The sequence below is a fragment of the Sturnus vulgaris genome, chromosome 5 (assembly GCF_052056855.1).
Source record: "Sturnus vulgaris isolate bStuVul1 chromosome 5, bStuVul1.hap1, whole genome shotgun sequence".
Lineage (NCBI taxonomy): Eukaryota > Metazoa > Chordata > Aves > Passeriformes > Sturnidae > Sturnus > Sturnus vulgaris.
This window is the reverse complement of record NC_142247.1, coordinates 6,715,965-6,729,110: the sequence shown is the minus strand read 5'-3', so window position 1 is coordinate 6,729,110 and position 13,146 is coordinate 6,715,965. Positions and strand designations below refer to the sequence as shown.

At 43.6% G+C, this 13,146-nt stretch overlaps 1 protein-coding gene across 1 annotated transcript in view; it reads right to left on the bottom strand.

The window, feature by feature from the left end:
- Nucleotides 1-12,799, bottom strand: part of RASSF8 (Ras association domain family member 8) — a 73,115-nt gene extending 60,316 nt beyond the window's left edge. The window contains exon 1 of the mRNA XM_014889103.2: nucleotides 12,740-12,799. The gene's annotated coding sequence lies outside the window, so the exon portion shown is untranslated. The remainder of the gene's footprint in view (nucleotides 1-12,739) is intronic.
- Nucleotides 12,800-13,146: the final 347 nt, after the last annotated feature.

Below are 13,146 nucleotides of genomic sequence, written 5' to 3'. Positions count from 1 at the left end.
TTCCTTCCACAAAGCAAGCTGCTGTGTGAACAAGCAGCCCTGAAATCCTGGATTCATTACCAGGCATGTATTTTTCCCATATCACCTTACTCAAGTATGTACATAAACATTCCTATAGGAAAATCCGGATTTTTAACTCCTTGTTAAAGGTCTCATCACATAAATCCATACATTGTATTCTGTCAGAAGTACTTTGGATAAAAGATTTTTTCCTTCTCTTCTTTATCATCTCTAATATTTGCTATGCTTATAAGCTTTTTTCCCAACTCATTAATTCATGGGTAATTTCAATATATTATACATCTGTGACAAGTTTCCCTAAAGCACAGTTTGTCTGGTGCATTCAAGTACAGAATCCTTAGATTCCATATAGAAATGCAGCTCCTGGAAAGCTGGGAATTTACCCTACAGCAAACTTACTCACTACAGTTTAAAGTAAGGTCATAATAACTTGCCCTACTCCACCTCTTTAAACAAAGATTCTGCACCAGCCAGAAAACAAGATGCAAAGAAAATCCTCCATGTTCTGAATTTATCCAACAGAAGTGCTGTAAAGATAAGGAAAAAAGGAGGGGTTTTTAAAAACTACTTACAAGCAAGGATTTATTTACCCCTCTGGCTTAACTGCTGGCAGTATCAGCAAGGCAATTCCATTACAGCTGACAGTGGCTGCGTGGTACAAACACCTCTTAGAGAAAAAGAAAATAAACCAAAAGCCAGAACCCTTCAGGCTGGAAGGAGCTGCTGGAGCCCAGCCTCCTGCTCAAAAGCAAGGCCAGTGCTCATTCAGTCCAGGTTGCTTTCACCAGCTGAGTCTGAAAACTGACTCAAAGGATGAAGATGCTTCCCTAGAAAATTAAATTAAATTAATTCTTTACATATGGTCATTAATAATGACATAGATGAGAGACCTCCCACTAGCCCTAAGCCAGTGACAAATCTTAAATCACTTTCTTTAAATACTTCTACAGTTAATGAAGTTCAGAGCCACTGAATTACTCCAGTTTCCCAATGCATTCCAAGAAGTTTTAATAAAATGCAAAGAGTATCCCTATTATTGATGCTGAATACATTTTTAAGCAAGTGGTGTTCACAAATGACTACAACAACACAGGCAGAGTTGGTGTCTCAGCTCTGAAGACCAGTGCTGACTCAAAGCAACTGGTTTTCTCCCTGCTTGAGACAAGGTAGACTAACTCAACTTGAATTCAACAGAAATAACCTATATAGGTAAGTTTGCACACTAGTTTTTAATATCAGCCGTCATAACTGCTTTGCTGTCCCCTTGATTCAAGATACAACACAAATAAATCAGTTTCCCAGAGACAAACCCAAACAAGCAAACGCATAAAAGCAAACTTACCTAAGTGATTTGTGTCACAATATTTGTTTGGGGATGATGGCTCAAATTGATTTGCACCCAATCACTTTTTACCTCACTCTCTACACACAATATCCAATGCTTCAAATAAGCTTCAACATGTATTAAATGAGTGTAAGAGCATCTTACATGAACACCAAGTGATTATTTCCTACATATACTATATTTTTAATAGCATAAGCTGACAAAGCAACATTTTTATAGGCCTACATAAATCCACACTTCAAGCTTTTTTTTCCCCCTTCCTTTTCAAATAAAACCCACATCTGCTAAATGTTAGTTAAAAAAAAAAAAATTAAAAGCCAAATCTGAAATTTCCCTAAGAAAAGGCAAATAGAGGCACAAATCACCAATTCCCACAGAGTCGAGCTCTACCTCAGGTTCACACATTGTCAAACTGGTGACAACGAACAAATAGGTACTAGGAGAGCAAAGAGTATTGTTACAAATCTCAGGACATGCCTGGCCTTTGCTTAAATGAAATTAAGTCATGTGAACAAAGCAGAGAATATCTCTCAGCACATCCACAGGGTTCAGTAATAGAAATAAATAGAAGTTAAAAAAAAAAAAGAGGTAAAGAGAAGAACAGACACATTTGCACCTCAAGAGTGCTAAGAAGGTAACCAGTCAGCTACCCTGATCATAGGCTCAGCACAGCAAAATAGAACCTAAAATTCTTTTTAATAGAACTGATGGTAAAGAATTTCTCAAAGGATACTCCCATCAATTTGTTACTCTATGAATCAAAATCAACAAAAGACAAACCAGTAAAAGCTTCTAAACTAATACTGATTCCTTACTTTGTGACCTCTTTTGAAGGTCTATATTAATTCTTAACATCAGGAATAAATCCACTGCAGGAAATCATATGAAAAAACCCACACATTTAAAAAAAAAAAATAACGATGAAAACGAACCAAGTCAAACTACTCAAGATTTGCCTTGCCTTTAATGTCTTACTCGAATGTCAGGTGCAGTAGAAAGGACCTATGTTAGAGCCTTATAGTTATTTCCCTTTTCCTAGTTCAACAAGCACAGGACTGACTTTATTAAAACATTGCAGGAGTCAGGAAGACAGGGAAAAGAACACAACACAGAGCAAAATGAAAACAGTGGTTAAACAGCAAGATTATTTGGAACTTCCATCAGAAGAACACACAAACACTCCCAGAAAGCTCTGTATGCTCCAACAGCACTGGAATTAAGAGTTATTATCCTGCAGGAAAACTAAAGCAGAAGCTGCAGGAAAAGACAAGAACAGCCAGTGGTTTATTTGCCACACGGTATCCGTGTCCTGTGCCTCACACCCTTTGCAGCTCCTGGAATCGACAATGTACAGTAAAAATTGACGGCTGCCTCCAGTGACCTTGTAACAAACCTTCCAGTCAGCTCTCGTCATAGAAAGATGAACCTTTCCTTGATACTTACCCCTTAAAACGTTCAGGATTCCCTAAGAACACCCCAGGTTACATTTCCCTTGGCTTGAGCTTCTTGCCAGCTCCGTGCCTGCTGTTACCCCACTCGAGGTGCCAGGTAAATCAGCTTTAGATCTTTCACAGGCATTTCTCCCCGGTTATGTGGCAGCCACTGCACACAGGGCTTGGGTGACTCACAGAGTGGCTTGCAGGTGGCACCGTTTGGCCACTAGCACTCTACATCTGTGCCTTGGCCACTCCAGCCTGGTTTCAGGGAGCAACAGAGACTCTATTGTTGTTACACGAGTTAATCAAGAACCTGTTCCAGAGCTGGACTCATTGCAGGGACATTATCCTGGCAATGACAACAGCCTCGCCCACTGAGGATGGGACATTCACCTACCAACTCCTCATTTAAGGTCTGATTATTCATCTAGTAGCCATATCTTTTATTTTTTCAGGAAAAAAGTCACTGCTAAGTAGAGGTCAGATGTCCAAAGGAATTTCCCTCAGTCATCCTGTACTTTGAATGAAGCAACTCAGGTGGCTCCCCCTGCCAATATTAAAATCAGACCAGAGATTCCCATCTGCCTTGTACTTGAAATCCCAGCAATGAAGAGGCTCAACATTACAGCTACACATTCTGACATCACCACAAGAGATTTAAATAGACTTTTTTTTCATGAGATCCTTGAGCACTTCCAGGGATGGGGCATCCAGAGCTTCTCTGGGCAACCTCTTCCAGTCCCTCACCACCCTCACAGAAAAGAATTTCTTCCTAATATCCAGTCTAAACTTCCTCTCTATAAACTTGAAGCCATTCTCTCTTGTTTAATTTTCTACTCCATTACAGAACTGTCTTCACCCTACCACATGCTTTATGTCCACGTCAGCAAGAAAAAGAAGAGTATTCTTAAAAATGGTATATACATTGAATGCTATTCTCATTCATACCAGCCAAGCTGAGGATAATGGAGGTCTTTTGAAATAAAATACAGTTTGTCCAGAGATCATTGTGGACTATTAAAGTAAACATGCTCAGGAAGCATATAGATTTCCAATTATTTAGGCTTTTGCATATACACTTACAATGACAAGCATGAAGGGCACTGCAAAATAGGAAATAAATACCCTTGCAGCATATATTTAAATAAATCTAGTCATTCTCTGCTCCGATATCCACAATTAAAGCAAATATTTTTACAAAAGTTGAGGTAATGTTTCAGTTTTTGGGAACAAAATTATATTGTCAAGAAGCAACAGAGCATTTGTAAGGCGTTTAGGACTAAGACAAAGTGTATTTGCCACTTCCTTCTATTTATGTCACATTCTTATCTTGTAGATACAAATTCAGAAAAAGTTAATGACTTTAAAAAAAAAAGTCAGAACTTATTACACTAGTTCATGTCCAAGGAGGGAAACAGGGCTCTTGCAGCTGGCAATATTGGTATATAGTAATATGAAAATACAGCCAACTGCAGCTCCTTACCCTGTGCTGAGGATGGATATTTTTGTCATGACAAGTAGTGCACATAAATATTTACCTGCCACAGGCATTTTAGTATTAGAATACAATTAAAAAACCCAACACACTATGGAATGTGACTATATTTGACTGTTCCGCACATCTGTAATGGTTAATGTTTCTAAGCACCTCCTGGAAAAATAATCAAAGCTGAAGAATGAAGGGAAAAAGCAGCTGATAAATGAAACTAAGCATCTTGTCAAGAAAGATAAAAATGTGGTTAGAGGTCAGTGAAGGACAACGAGAGGGAGTGGAAGAATTCTAAAAAATTTCTTGTTGGGCTTCTCTAGAAAGCTAAGGCAGAGAACTGCCAGCAACAAAAATGCTGTCTCTAAAGGAGCAGGGGAAATGAGCACTGACAGGATGTCGGGATCACAACAGGACAGGTGGAACTTAAACCCAACTCCTGGACAAGGGAACAGCAAAGCAAGTGTTCCCCCTGCTCTGCTCCAAATAGCTCAGCAGCAGCAGAGGAACTGGAGGAATGCTCTGTGGCTGGGAGATGTGAAGGGAAAGTGCCAGTGTCCTTCCCTCCCATCCAAAAGCAAAAAGCTGTGCTGCAACTACAGGGGCACCTGGAAAACCACAAAGGCACGAGGGTGTGTTTAGGAAGCCTGGTGGCAGGGGAGAGAAAGGAGTGGCAGTGCCACGAGGCTCACACAGGGAGCACAGGAACGAGTCACTAATGGTGAAAGAATGGCACTAGGAAAGCAGCAAGGGCTGGGAATAAGCCCCATGTTTCAAAAGGCACACTGCAAAGCCAGCACAGAATGGGCTGGGCTGGAAGGGACCTAAAGACCATCTCAACCAAGCCCCTGGCATGGGCAGGAACACCTTCCTCCAGCCCAGGCTGCTGAGCAGCTTTGCAGTGAAGAGCAGCAACTCCTAATAGACCCAAACTCCCTTCTGTCTTGCTAAGAGTTTAAGTAAAACTAAACCGACCACTGGAGTACTTTTTAAACTGTGATTTCTGACTGCTGGCAGGAGTTCAGCTCTCTTGCACCCCACCTAAGAAGGTGAGCCTCTTCCCTTAATTTCTGCCTCAGAAAAATGACCAACCCACAGCACACAGAACTCAACAACAGCAAACTCACACCCAGCTCTCCTGTAGCACACACCAAAGGTATCTCTTATCTTCCAGCCTTGCCCACGTGGACTGCAAGTTCCTTTGATTCACTAAAACCACAAGGGAGGCAAGCAGCAGGCCTAAAGTAGAATATTATCTTAATTCTTGACTCAAGGGTTTTCTTACAGCTGATGAGCATCACAGATGTCCATCCCCACTACACCAAAAGCCATCTAAAGAGATTTCTCCATGGTCTCACACAGGATAGCTTAACCCTAGTAGGACTGCCGTGGTCTCTATCAGGTTGGTCACTTTCTGGTCTGTTTCTGGGAAATAGCCTAGATTTGTTATGACAACTTGGCACATTTCATTTCGTTTTGCTGCCCTCTTCCATTCTCGGAGGAAGAAAAGCCCAAAGACTTTTAATTTATGGTATATTTCAGCTTGAAACAAAGGCTAAGTTCACAGGACATGAGGGAAGCAGGTAAACTGCTAAGCAATTACAAGAACTACAGTGAAAGAACATTGGTAGTAAAGAAGGAAATTTCTATTCAGAGTATTTCATAAACTGTTGTTAATTCAGTCATTTTCTGCCAGAACTTGTTCACTAGAATGAGTTCTGACAAAAGATTCTGCTACACTCTACCAACTCCTTATAAAAAAAAAATAAAAATCCATGTTCCCTTGTATGCTAAATAGCCTTTGTTATCTCTTTGGAGTATCAGGTTACCAATTCCAATCCCATTAACTGCATGAAAACACTGCATTGTATTCAGTGTGACTGTTCTTTGTTAGTCCTGTGCTCCTCTGTGCCACTTCCACTGCTCAAAATACAAAGTCCCCAACTCGGCTTACTCGAAGTTTCTGTCCTTGCTCTCACAGAAATGCTTGGATTGACTTGGAGGCACGGATGAAGCCCAGGGCAAGCTCTCTTAAAAAAAACAAAACAAAAAAAACCAAAAAACCACCACAATCACTTCCTGAGGGGCAAGGACAAGGGCGTTCAACCACTGCCATATGTTTCTCTCCGGATGGGAATTATTATTCCAGGTACTACTGCTAGTGAATACTGCCAGCTACACAGCTGCAATGGCACATTTCAGCATTTTCTCTCTTGATTCTCAATATCGACTTCTAAATATTATCAGCTGTGGCATCTTCAGACTTTCTTCTCCAGGAAGACTCTGACATGGGCAGCCACTGATGAGTTCCTTTTAACTTTCCCCTCATGTGTCACATAGAAGAGGGAGAAGAGGGAAAAGAAAGACAAGGATAGACACAGATTATACAAATGTTTAAGTGCCTAAAAAAGGTGCAATTAAATATGGAACTAGGGGATTTGCATCAATTCGTGCTCTCTCCTGTTTGCAAGGAAAACTATTTTCTTTATAAAATTCACTTAATGCCACACTAGTCAGAATTAATGTTAGTATTAATCTACTGGATAATTGCTATAAATTCACTAATTGTCAAGATACACGCAGCCTTTATATGGCTTCAAGCTTAGTATTTAAGAAACACACACTGACAAGCAAATATCTACCTTTTAAAAAGCAAAAAATTATGCTTTGCTCTCAGTAGTCCCATTTTACTCAGAAGGAGGCAATCACCATCAGCACAGGCATGGCAGGAGGGAGTGGAGGGGAAAGGAGAGAAAGCAGATCTGATCTGTTGAAGATCCCCAAACAGCCCAATGACAAGAACAGCAGACCATTCAACCCCTCAAGCCACACTGTCTCCCCACTTGAGCACAGACACAAAACATCTGGCTGCCCAGCAGAATTCCAGCCTCTCTTTATCCATGCTCATGGAACTGCTGACTGACAGTAAAACCAAAAGTTTTCAAAGGATCTTGTGGAAACTCCAAACTCCTTTCGAACAACAGCTTGGAAACATTGACAAACACTTCAGGAGTCCAAAAACATTTCAGCAAAAACACTTGCAGTTCACCCGAAGCAAAAGGAAGTTCCAGCTCTGAAGATTCCGGGGAGAACACAATACAAAAAAAAAAAAAAAAAACCAACCAGTGACAGCCTGTCCAGTTTAAAACTGGACAATGCAGAGTCCCAGAAAGGTACAGGCTGGAAACACATCAGGTAATGTTGCAGTAAGGGAAGTAAAACTCAAGGTTACACCGAGTACAGCTTTCAGAGCAAGTAAATAAATTCAAACTACAATGTCAAGCCTGGAGCAAGGGCAGAAGCTGGAAGTCAGTTGCATTACACATTTCTAGAAGTTTCCCTCCCCTTTCTGCTCAAATGGGTAGTAAGGCATTAAAAATCTGACGTCTCAAAATACCATGAAACCATCACGACTGCCAACATGGGGAGAAAGAACTCTCCTTTCAAAGGCATAGATGTCACATCACACTGCTAAGGAGGGAGCAATACCACGGCAGAGGACAACATTCAAGCTCACCTTTGAAGCTGTGCTGCTTGCTTGCAGGTGAAAAACAAAATCTTGGAGTGCCTCACAACTTTTCCAAGCTCAAATATCCTCTTAGTGCATCTGCATGAGCATTTTCCATTGGCAAAGAAGGTTAAACCCTCTTAGCTGAAACACGCATTGCTCTATCAACAGTGCTTATTCCAATCCTCAAAATTAATGTCAGTCCCACAGAAAAACTTCAGGGAGACTTTCACAGGTTATCCACGGATCACTTGTAGCCTCTCTGCTAATATTTCCTCCGAGTTCCACTATCTGGGACTACATAGAACGCATGGGCCATCATATGCAGATTCACTTGGCAATGACAGGTGTAGACGTGTCTTGCACAGCAGACTCCAATACTGGAATTCGAGTAAAAACCTAACTCACAATACTTGGAATTGGCAGCATCCTCGTGTGTTATAATGCAGTACACTGGAGGTTTTTTTAGTTACCGTGGATGAAGTTGTGAAGTGTTTCCCCAAACTCAATTTGAAAGAGCACAACGTAATTGGCTGTAATGTAACTTGACTGCTCATGTTTTAGAATTATAATAAATCCAGTAAAGTCTATCACTACCTCTGGAGACACAAGTGATCAACAGATCACTCTCTATTAACTATCCCACACTTATTAAAAAAAAATTTCTCTTGTTATAAATATTTACTCATTTAAATTACAGCTCTACCTTACTACCCACACAGAGGAGACTACAGAGGTGACCATGTCTGTCCTCATTACCATTCTTCCCTTCTTGAGCTAAAGATAGCATGGAGAGTAAAAATAAATAAATCCTCAACAGCATTAGGAATTAGACAATGTCATGTTGAAAGATACCCCAAATGAAGAGCCTTATCTCTCCTGGCTGGCTGGGAGGGCAGGGGGGCTCTGACCCACAGAAGGGAGGTAGCACTTAAGCCTCCCCTAGGTGGTCTCTTTACAGCAGGCTCTACTCCCAGCTGTAATTGCTTGTCAGTCCTAACTGGATGCCTGAACACTCTGGAACAGTTCAGCAGAGTATTTAAACAGATGGATGGTACAGGCCACTGGAATAAACCCCGTTTTTCCCTGGCTGCAGCTCTCTTTCAGCGCATTCCTTTGAAGTCTGTGCCACTGAGGAATCAACAACAGCTGAGAAACATGTGTTATCATACAGCACCGAGCACAGCCACAGCACTGCACAGCAAGATGCTTTTGTGCAATAATCCTGCACTACAGCGAGCATTACAGGGTCTTTTGTTGTGGGTGAGCCCGTTTTCCAAGCACAACAAGAAAGTAAACAGATTCTTCCCTCCTTAAGGAATGACTCAAAAGCAGAAAGGTGAATTGAGTGGATTTCTCAAGTGCCGGCCATCTGAAAGCTCACAGCGCCTGCTGTCTCCTGGAGTCTTCTCAGATACATTCACGTTCTCCGTATTTATGTCATCACAAAGACGATCAGATGCCTGCAGAGATCCGAGTGAAGGAACAACCCAAAGGGGTCTGCAGTCCCCTGGCAGATGTGACAAAAGCCTGTACCTACAGCTTGAACCCACCTTCCTTTTTCAAGCAGGACGAGTTCTATGATCTCAACTTCACAGGTGACAAAGAGGAGAGAGACGGAGCAGGATGGCACCGCTCGGCACACACAGACCAGTCAACCCCCTCCCAGCCTTTATGAGCACAGAGAGAGATAACAGACAGCCCTCAGAAGAGCCAAGGGAGAAAACACCATGACCATCCCCTTATCAGCCAGGAAAACCACTCCTGTCAAAGGCGTGAGATCACCACATGCTTTGAAGGGGAATGGGAAGGGTAGGAAGAATTAAGTTATTTATGAAACTGAATTTGAAACTAGATTCACTGTCCAGATTCAGAAGCATGGAGCTGGCTATGTGCACATGCAGGAGGGCAGCAAGTTATACACACACAACATAAATACACACAAACACATCTACACTTGCCTAATAACTTTCTACAGAACCGAGTCCCATTTTCACTGAAGAGAGACAAGCAACAGGTTAGAGCCTCGCATTTACAAAGTATCCTAGTCTCAAATGTTACAGGAAGGCCAGCACTGAAATTATAATAAATCTCATCCCATTGTCAAGTCCCAACCCCATCATGAAAAAAATTACAGGAAAACCCAGGCTTTCAAAAAAGCCCCAGAAAACCATAAAACACTTACATTTAATGTCAAGATAGAAGTCTTAAAGACCTAAAAACCCAAGCAAAAAACCTAAAATTAGAAAGCAAACACACTGGTGGACTAAGCTAAGTTCATAATTACAGACCTCACAAAATAAAACTACCAGGAACAGCAAGCATCACTCTGAGGGGGGTCCTCAGCCCAGTCCCCACAGGACAGTTTTCCACCCTGCAATTCAGTTTAACAGTTTCTTTCTAGAGAGGTCAATGCTGTCCTTCATATTCAGCTTGAGGCAGACTTAAGGGACCACAGAAAAAGCATGCACTGATACGGTCAGAGACATTCAGAGGATAAAAATAACCCCAGTCTCAAAACCTTTGCAGCAGTGTAGAAATCCAACGTTGCTCAAAATAAACGGTGATGCTCAAGATCCCTACAACTTTCCAAGAATAAGCATTAGCACAAGCCAAACTACTACCTGACCAGAAATCAAACCCACAACTGAACATTTACATGCAATGATTCTTACAAACCATGCGTAAAAGCACTTCAGAGAACCGGGACAAGCCCAGTAGCCCAGGAGGTGCAGGCAGGAAGGCAGCAGGGGCAGGAGGTCACAGTGCCCTGCGATGGCAGAAGCAGGAACAGAACCTCATCCCCAGTGCTCAGCTCCGCACTGGCAGCAACTCTATCCCCTTCATTCCTTTCCAGAGCTGCTCTCAAACAGACGTTAAGAAGTCATATTAATCAACTTAATTTGGCTCGTCAGAACTGTTGCTGGTGTTTCCAGTAACGGTTCAAGGTAGTTTTGAAAGACTTAACTTGTTGCTAAATATGACTTGGTATTTTTCTCCTCGTATTTCCCACTATCCCAGACTTTTTCATCTCCAGGAAAGATTAAAAACAAGGTTAATTCAAACAACGGATCAAATTCTGCTGGGCTCATGAAGGTGGAAAGGATGGAGAGATTACTTAACTATAAGAAGTGAACCACCTTTATCTCTCAGGTGTCCTAAAGGGGACACGAATAAATACTATGAATCCCAAGCACTCAATTCACTCAGCAATTCATTCTGTATCAATTTTTTTCTCTCTAAGACTCAGAGAAGTGCTTCCAATTTCATGTCTAGCCTACTTTCCAATGAGATATCATCAAACAAAAAGTTAATCCGAAATTAAATTTTCTCTCTTCTTTAAAGAGAGTAGGGGAAAAAGTAAGGCTGATTTTATTTGCAGTTCAGACACACGGTGTTGTGAACTTCTGGAACGGTCTCTATCAAAAGAGGCAATCTAACAGAAAGAAGAACCATCTCCAACCAAAAGAGTTGACGGTTCATTCACAAGCTACGTATTCTCTACTGAAAAAGACAAAGCCCTTTCCTTTTACAGCACTTAACACAATCGCACCGCTCCCTAACACAATTAGCTGGGAGCCTGAAAGCCTTTAAACAGGTGTCTTTGCAGAAATCATTAGGCAATTGATTTGCTCGCTCTCCACAGCCCGGCAAACACTCAATTTCAACGTGTGATACTGACTAGAGCTGAGGCACAAACTCACAGTCCGAACTACACTTCCTAAAACCCCGACAGCACTTTTTGCCGCGGATGTGAGCAGTTTCCAGCGGTTTTATTAAATGTCTCAACCTCTGACACACCTGCAGCTTGGGGATGGGAGGCGTGACAGGTGTAATTCCAAAGGGGTCACCGAAATCTGTAACCTTCCCCCGCCTCCTGATTTTCCATACTGACGAAACCCACGAGCAACACTGAAATGCAGTTTAGGGCTGCATTTAAATTACCATTCTGCTGGACAGAAAACAGGCTGGCACACACCGGGCGAGCACAACCCGAAACCGGACCCTGGAGCAAATCTCCTCAACAACACTTCAGAGCTGGAGAAACCAAGCAGCAGAATCCATTTCCTTACCCTTTAAAGTTCATGCCTCGGTATTGTCCTACCGCACTGTATTTGCTTAAGCTCTTCTCATCAACAGTACCCCATGAGGAAAAAAAAAAAACAAAACAAAAAACAAACCAAAGAGTCTCATGCATTCCCTGCTGGCAAAACACATTTTCTTCTAATCTTACTTCTTACTGGGGAAGAAAAAGAGAGGGAGGGGTAGGAGCAGGAATAAAAGAGATTAATCGTGAAACAAACCGGCACTGCCCGGAGAGGGGGGAGAAGGAAAAAAAGACCAAAACAAACAGTCCACGTAGCAAAAGCGGAAAAAAAAAATGAAAAGGAGGAAAAATAGGTTTAATTTTCTTTCCGGTGACAGGAAGAGAAGGGGAAAGAAAACTACTACAAAGATTTCCCTGTGTAAGAAAAGTAGATTTTGAATTCCCTTCCTCAAGGACACGGAGAAAAATCCCTTACTTTTCCACGCGATGCCCAACGGAGAAAGACAGGATGCCAGGAGAGAGGAAAAACCGGAGGAAGCCCGGGAAGTAGCAAATGAAGAAGAGAAAGGTCAGAAGCGAATGCGAGAGAGATGGGAAAAGAAGAGAGGGGGAACAGCAGAGCCGAACAGGCAGGGAAAAAAAAAAAAAAAAAAAAAAAAGCGAGGGCGAGGGGAGATGGGAAACGGGCGAGAGGGACAGGAAAGTTGGCGAGCTAGGAGGAGGCAGGGAAGGGTCACAAACGCTCCAGCGGGGACGAGCCAGGAGCTGCCGAGAGGGGACGCGGAGCCGGGAGAGCGGGCGAGGGACGGAGGGAGCGAGCGGGGCAGGGGAGCGGGACTGGGGAAGCAGGACTGGAGAGCAGGGCAGGGGAACGGGACTGGAGAGCAGGACTTACCGCCCGTCCCCTCGCTCGCCGCGCCGGCAGCGGCTCCGGGCGCCCGTCCCGCGGCGGCTCCCGGGCAGCGCCAGCGGCCGCCGGCCCCGCCTCGCTGCCCGCGGGGGGCGGCGCGGCCGGAGCAGCGCCCGGGGCTCGGCTCGGCTCGGCCCTGCCCCGCTGCTGCCCCGCTCCTCCCCCGGCCCCGCGGGGCTGGGCGGGCGTGAGCGCGGCGAGGGGGGAGCGTCCTCCGCCTCCTTCCTGCCGCTGCCTGGCTGCCCTGCTCCGGGGGAGACATGTAACGGAACTGGGGCGCCAGCACGGCATTGTGGGAGCTCTTAAAGCCGCAGCCGCCCCCGCCGCCCCGGCCCGGCCCCGGCTGCCCGGGAGGCGGCGGCGCTGCAGCCTCGCCCGAGCGGAGCCGTGCC